This window comes from Thalassophryne amazonica, chromosome 16 (genome assembly GCF_902500255.1).
Source record: "Thalassophryne amazonica chromosome 16, fThaAma1.1, whole genome shotgun sequence".
Lineage (NCBI taxonomy): Eukaryota > Metazoa > Chordata > Actinopteri > Batrachoidiformes > Batrachoididae > Thalassophryne > Thalassophryne amazonica.
In genome coordinates, this window is record NC_047118.1 from 7,137,227 (window position 1) to 7,143,250 (window position 6,024).

A 6,024-nucleotide genomic window follows, 5' to 3' on the forward strand; every position below is an offset into this window, starting at 1 on the left:
CAGTATAAACCTCCTCTTTGGCCTCTCTCTTCTCCTCCTGCCTGATGGTTCCATCCTCAGCATCATTCTCCCTATATAACCTGCGTCCCTCTTCTGCACATGTCCGTCATCTCTATCTCGCCTCTCTGACTTTGTATCCCTCTGATATGTTCATCATCCCTAATCCTGTCCTTTCACATTTCCACTGGGCTCCCTCTGATTAACACACATGTACTCAGTCTTGCTGACTTTCATTCCCCTGCTCTCCAGAGCATATCTCCACATTTCCAGGCTAGACTCAACCTGTTCTCTACTATCACTACAGATCACAATGTCATCTGCAAACATCATAGTCCATGAAGACTCCTGTCTGATCTCATCCATCAACCTGTCCATCACCATTGCGAACAAGAAAGAACTCAGAGCTGATCCTTGGTGTAATCTGACCTCCACCTTAATTGAATCTACTACTACTACTAATTGAATCTAATCCTACTGCGCATCTCACCATCTTTGTATATGTCCTGCAATACCCTCACATATTTCTCTGCCACTCCAAACTTCCTCATACGATACCACAACTCTTCTCTTGGTCCCATCATAAGCTTTTAAAAGTAGATCCCTTCATCTGCTCCCTTGTTGTCACTTGGGATCACCACAGCAGACCCAAGGTGGACCTGCATGTTGAATTGGCACACGTTTTACACTGGACGCCATTTCTGATGCAACTCCACATTACATAGAGAAAATGTGGCAGGGGTGAGATTTGAACCAGGAACCATCTTCATTGAAACCAAGCTCACTAACCACTTGACCACCACCCCTGCACTATTAAACGGATTGCATCTATATCACACTTTTCCATCAGAATCAGAAGCTCAAAGCACTTGATATTGATGCCTCGCATTCACCCCAAACCCCCCCAACACCAACGTCAGAGTGCTGCCATGCAAGGCGCTCAACTGTGCACCGAGAGCAACTGGGGGATTAAGGACCTTGCCCAAGGGCCACTCATAATTTTCTGGTTTGGCAGGGGTTTGAACCGAGGATCCTTTGGTCTCAAGCCCACCATTTATCCACTAGACCATCACCTTCCCATCTCCTATTTGCTCAATTTACCACTGGGACCACTTTGGACTTTACCTTCCACATCCACTCCAGTTGTTCCTTCAGCCCTTGGTGCTTCTTGATTTTCTTCTGGTCCTTTCTGATGTTGCCATCAGCTGGGATTTTCACATTGATCACAACTGTGGTCTTCTGCTCCTTGTCAACCATCACTATATCTAGTAGCTTGGCCAGCAGCCACTTGTCTGTGTGAAATTTGAAGTCCCACAGGACCTCAGGACTGTTGTTCTCAAGCACCTGCATGATGGCCATCCTGGACCTGGGACGGTCCAGGATGGCCATCATGCTGTGGTGGATGCAGTGACGCACAGCACCAACACATGCCTCTATTCTTGTGGGGTCTAGTCTGTACTCATTATCTATCACTAGACACATTTACATAATGTATCTGTGAAAGTTTTTGAAGTTCTTGTCTTTTAGTTACATTTTATTCAGTCTGGTTGAATCTAATTATGGGATTTAATAACACCCTTCGTCATGCACGCACATAAGATCTATGCATTTGGCCCGAAGGGAAATTAAAGCAGTGAGGCCTTTGACATATGGCCTGAATACTGACATGACACAATCATTTTGACTATGAAAGAGGAACTTTGGAACTTTTCAACCTCAGCCTGATTTTTTTTAAAAGATGTTTTTAGGTTCAACTTTTCACTTGGGACAAAAACAATAATAACCATCCCAGTATTGAGGTTGAACTACTCACCCTGCATGACGTTGTCAAAGTCAGTACTGCTTTTTCTAACAATGGTGTGTTTTAACCTGTCGTCTTTCCTATAGACTTTTATTTAAATTCAGTGCACCCCATCCTCTGCACGTGTGCAGCTGGAACGTCAGTGAATAATCACAGAAAACATCTATTTGCTCTGTTTTGTTGCTGCTTTGTATTGCATGTTTCTGTTGTGTTTAGACAAAAAAGGCCAACTTTTTGTCTTGATGTGTCTGAAGAGGTTGAACTACAGACTAAGTGGACATCTTGTACTGATCTGCACATGCCTACCAGGAAGTCAACACGCGTACATGTGCCGGTTGTAGAAGTTAACATGCTTACGTCCCCGTTTTCAATTCCTGGTGGGTGCACATGCGCTGATCAGTACAAGATGGCCACTTACTTTGTAGTCCAGTCCGAGGTGTGGCCCTGCGATAAACTGGCAGCCCATCTAGGGTGCACCCCGCCGCTTGCCAAATGACTGCTCCAGCCTCTCGTGAGGGAGCTTTCACACTATGACGTGAAGTTGCTGATGTAGCAGATTCTCAAAAATCTCTATGAAACCTGGAGACGGTTTGCTCCATTCACACTTTGACAATTAGCCCAGCGTTTGCCAGCGAAGAGTGAAAACGTGATTAACATCGATCAGTGGCAAGGTCCAGCAGACTCTGCAGGAGTATAGAAATGGTGTTGAAAATGGGATAGAAAATGAATGAATGAAGATAAAATTCGTTAGGAAAGACTATAGATTATTCCACGTAAGCAGCAGCGACTTCAACAACGCCAAGGAGGAAGGACTAAGATAGCTAAACAGCTATACAGTGCAAGTCTATTGGGCTGTACATAAACCTCAAAGTAATCTGCTTCTTGTTACCACAAAATAAGTGAAAATGTCTTTCAAGGTGTCTGGTTGCGGTGAAAGGATCTGAATGGAACTACGTTTCCCTCAGTAAATGTAAGTTTTTTTTTTACAGATCAAACAGGTAGTGACTTACCTTAGTCTTCTTTCATTTGGCAAAGCAACCACCGTCTAAGTCCATACAAGCCAAATATCAATACTGTTAATAAAAAGCACAACTGGGCTGATTATTATCATGTTCATCCTGAGTGGAAGGTTGAACCCAAAAAACCTTCCCTTTAATAATGAAATCTTTTTACAAAGCAATAAAAAGCTTACAGAATTCTTCTGATTATGTTTTTTTTTTTTCTGGATTTCATGCAGCTCATCAGAGAAGTTCACATTATCAGAAGAATTACTTGTCAAATCCTACACAAATACAAATGTATTATTTGATGTTTGAGTAAAAGAGCGACAAACGGTTTGACACTGCAACGTGTTATTAGTGTTTTAATGAAAACAGTAGTTTCTCTTCATAGTTCAGGTTCTCTTCACAATGCCAACTGTGGATATAAATACAAAGCAAAGACGCCAGCATGCTGACATGGCAAATCTAAAAGCCTTCGTCATCTGGTGGGAAACCTCATGAGTAAAGTGTTGGTATGATTCTGTATGACGTACAATACACTGTCTCTTCTTTTGTGCTAATTCCAGTGGGTATTTGAACCTATTGGAAGGTTAAAAAAGGTTTTAAAAATGGCTTTGACGGATGGCTCAAACTAGGGACATTTTATACTTCTGATACTGCATTCATACATTGACATAAGAGAAAAGTCCATTATATTGCTTTAATTGGATCACACAGTACTTGTTTCCTGGTTAGAACATCTTATTGGCATTCAAGGTACTGCACTTAAGTGATTTAGATCGTATTTGGCCGAAAGGAGTTTTTCTGTTATGATTGGTGACCTTTCCTCATCAACTGCTCCCCTGTGTTGTGGAGTGCCACAGGGTTCTATTCTTAGGCCTATTCTATTTTCTTTGTATATTTTGCCATTGGGTTCAATTATAGCCCAGTACAACCTGCCCTTTCATTGCTATGCAGATGATGTGCAATTCTATCTGCCTATGAGGACTAAAGGAAGCGATGCTTTGTTATTATTTAATTACCGCATTCTGCCATACCGAATGCAGTAACACCAAACTTTGGTGCTCTCGCTAATTATGTAAAACCAGTTGCCAAGAATTTGGGAGTGATAATTGACAGCTGTTTGAGGTTTGATCAACAGATTAAGTCTTGTTGTCAAAGCAAGTTTTTTTTCCAGCTTCATCTTCTGGCTAAAGTAAAGCACTTCCTCAGTCGACGTGATCTTGAGACAGCCATTCATGCTTTCATCAGCTCTACACTTGGTTGTTGTAATGCACTTTATTCTGGCATTAATCAGTCTTCTCTTGCTTGCCTCCAGTTGGTGCAGAATGCTGCTCATCTTTTTACAAACACTTTTACTCGTGAGCACATCACACCTGTCTTGTACTCATTCCACTGGCAAATCAGATGTGCCATTGTTTTTTAAAGAGAGAACGAATCCCACCACCTGACATTGAGAGTGGCAGCTATATGCACTACAACCAACGGTATGCGCCATAGAAAGTTAAAAATGATCAACTTTGTCCACTTGTCACAGTGATAAGCACAAACCAGATCATGGGCAACACCAGCACTTGGTGAAATTCTATTGTACCTGCTTTCATTGTAAATGTTCACCAGGTTGCTCCATTTCAAGAACCTTGAGAACATATGGGCTGCTGTGGAACACAACTACAAACCTGTTGCTTATATTCGTAGATGTTATTGTTGTGTGACAGATTCAAGACTGGAAAATACCCTTCCAGGCAGGCGGTGAGCTTCACTTCCTTCCCATAAAAGCGACACATTTCTACAAAAAGTGTTTGTCCTGAGTTCTGGTAAGAAGTCGGTCAGTTTCTACCCATTTCATTAGAGAAACACAAACACTGTGCATCACCTTCAACTGTCAAAGAAACCAATTATAAAATTAATGAATTTGTTACTGAATAACTTTAGTTTTCTACATCCTAATATAAGTTGCACCCTTGAGTTTTGATAGAAATGCAATGGGGTTTGTTTTTATTATTCTTCATTAGTGGGTAAACAGAAAATCTAATTTTAAGTCTCCTAATCAACAAAAATCAAATGAAGCATTTTGTTCTGTTTCATTAAACAAACCAAGGACCCACAATGATTTCAACTATGAACTTCAAATCAAATTTTCAAATACATAAAAGCAGCAACAAATCACTTATTTCATTGTTCAGTATGTAACATAATGCCACTTACCAATGATCACTTAATGATAAAATGATTATTAAAAACCCGATTAAATGTAACTCGCTTTTCTTGTAATTTGCAGTTGAGTGCTAAAACCAAATTATTCTTATAAAGTTCTTTTTATAAAGTGTCATTTAGAAATACAACATATTTATCAAGTTTTCAGTGTTTAATACACACACACACACACACGTGTGTCTATATATATATATATATATATATATATATATATATATATATATATATATATATATGTGTGTGTGTGTGGGGGGGGGGGAGGGATGAGAGAAAGGGAAGTAGTTTTTAAAATGTAAAAAAGGAAGTGCACTGAAAATATGACATACTGTTTGAAAATCTTAAAAACAAACTAACGTAGCATAGTGCAATTTCACTTTCTAAGCACCATCAGTAAGCATCTGTCCATCACCTCATGAATATACTGTTTCCAAGTCCATTTATAATTTATGGAAAATAATAGTATGATTTGTCTGAAAATATTGTACTTCTTTTGAGAGAAGTAAAAGTGCCAAAATGTAATTTGTACATTGTAAAATCAAAACATGTTGTTTCAACTCAAATAGTAGTGAAAGTGCCACCTTAAAATTCTAAGATAAGTGAAAAAAATATAATTTGTTCTTCTAACATGGTTGTATCTTGATTAAAATGTCCTTGTTGTGTAAACAACAAACAAAAAAGTTGCACTAAAAAAACAAAAATTCCTTGTGTAAATAATGAAGTTTTAATCAAGATAATATAAAGTCAGAAAACTACGGAAGCGTATTGCATTCACTTGATAAATTTAGTTTTTGGTTTGTTTTTCTGAGTAATTCTTTTCTGAGTAATTATTTTCTGTTTTTCTGAGTAATTTATTTTTTGTCTGGTTTTTTTTGGAATAATTATTTCTGTTTTTCAGAGTAATTTATTTATATGGTTGGTAATTTTTCCTGATTTTCTGAATTTTTTTTTCTTCTGTTTTTCAGACCAGTTTTTTTTTTTTTTTTTTTTTTTTTTTGAGTTTAGAGAGCA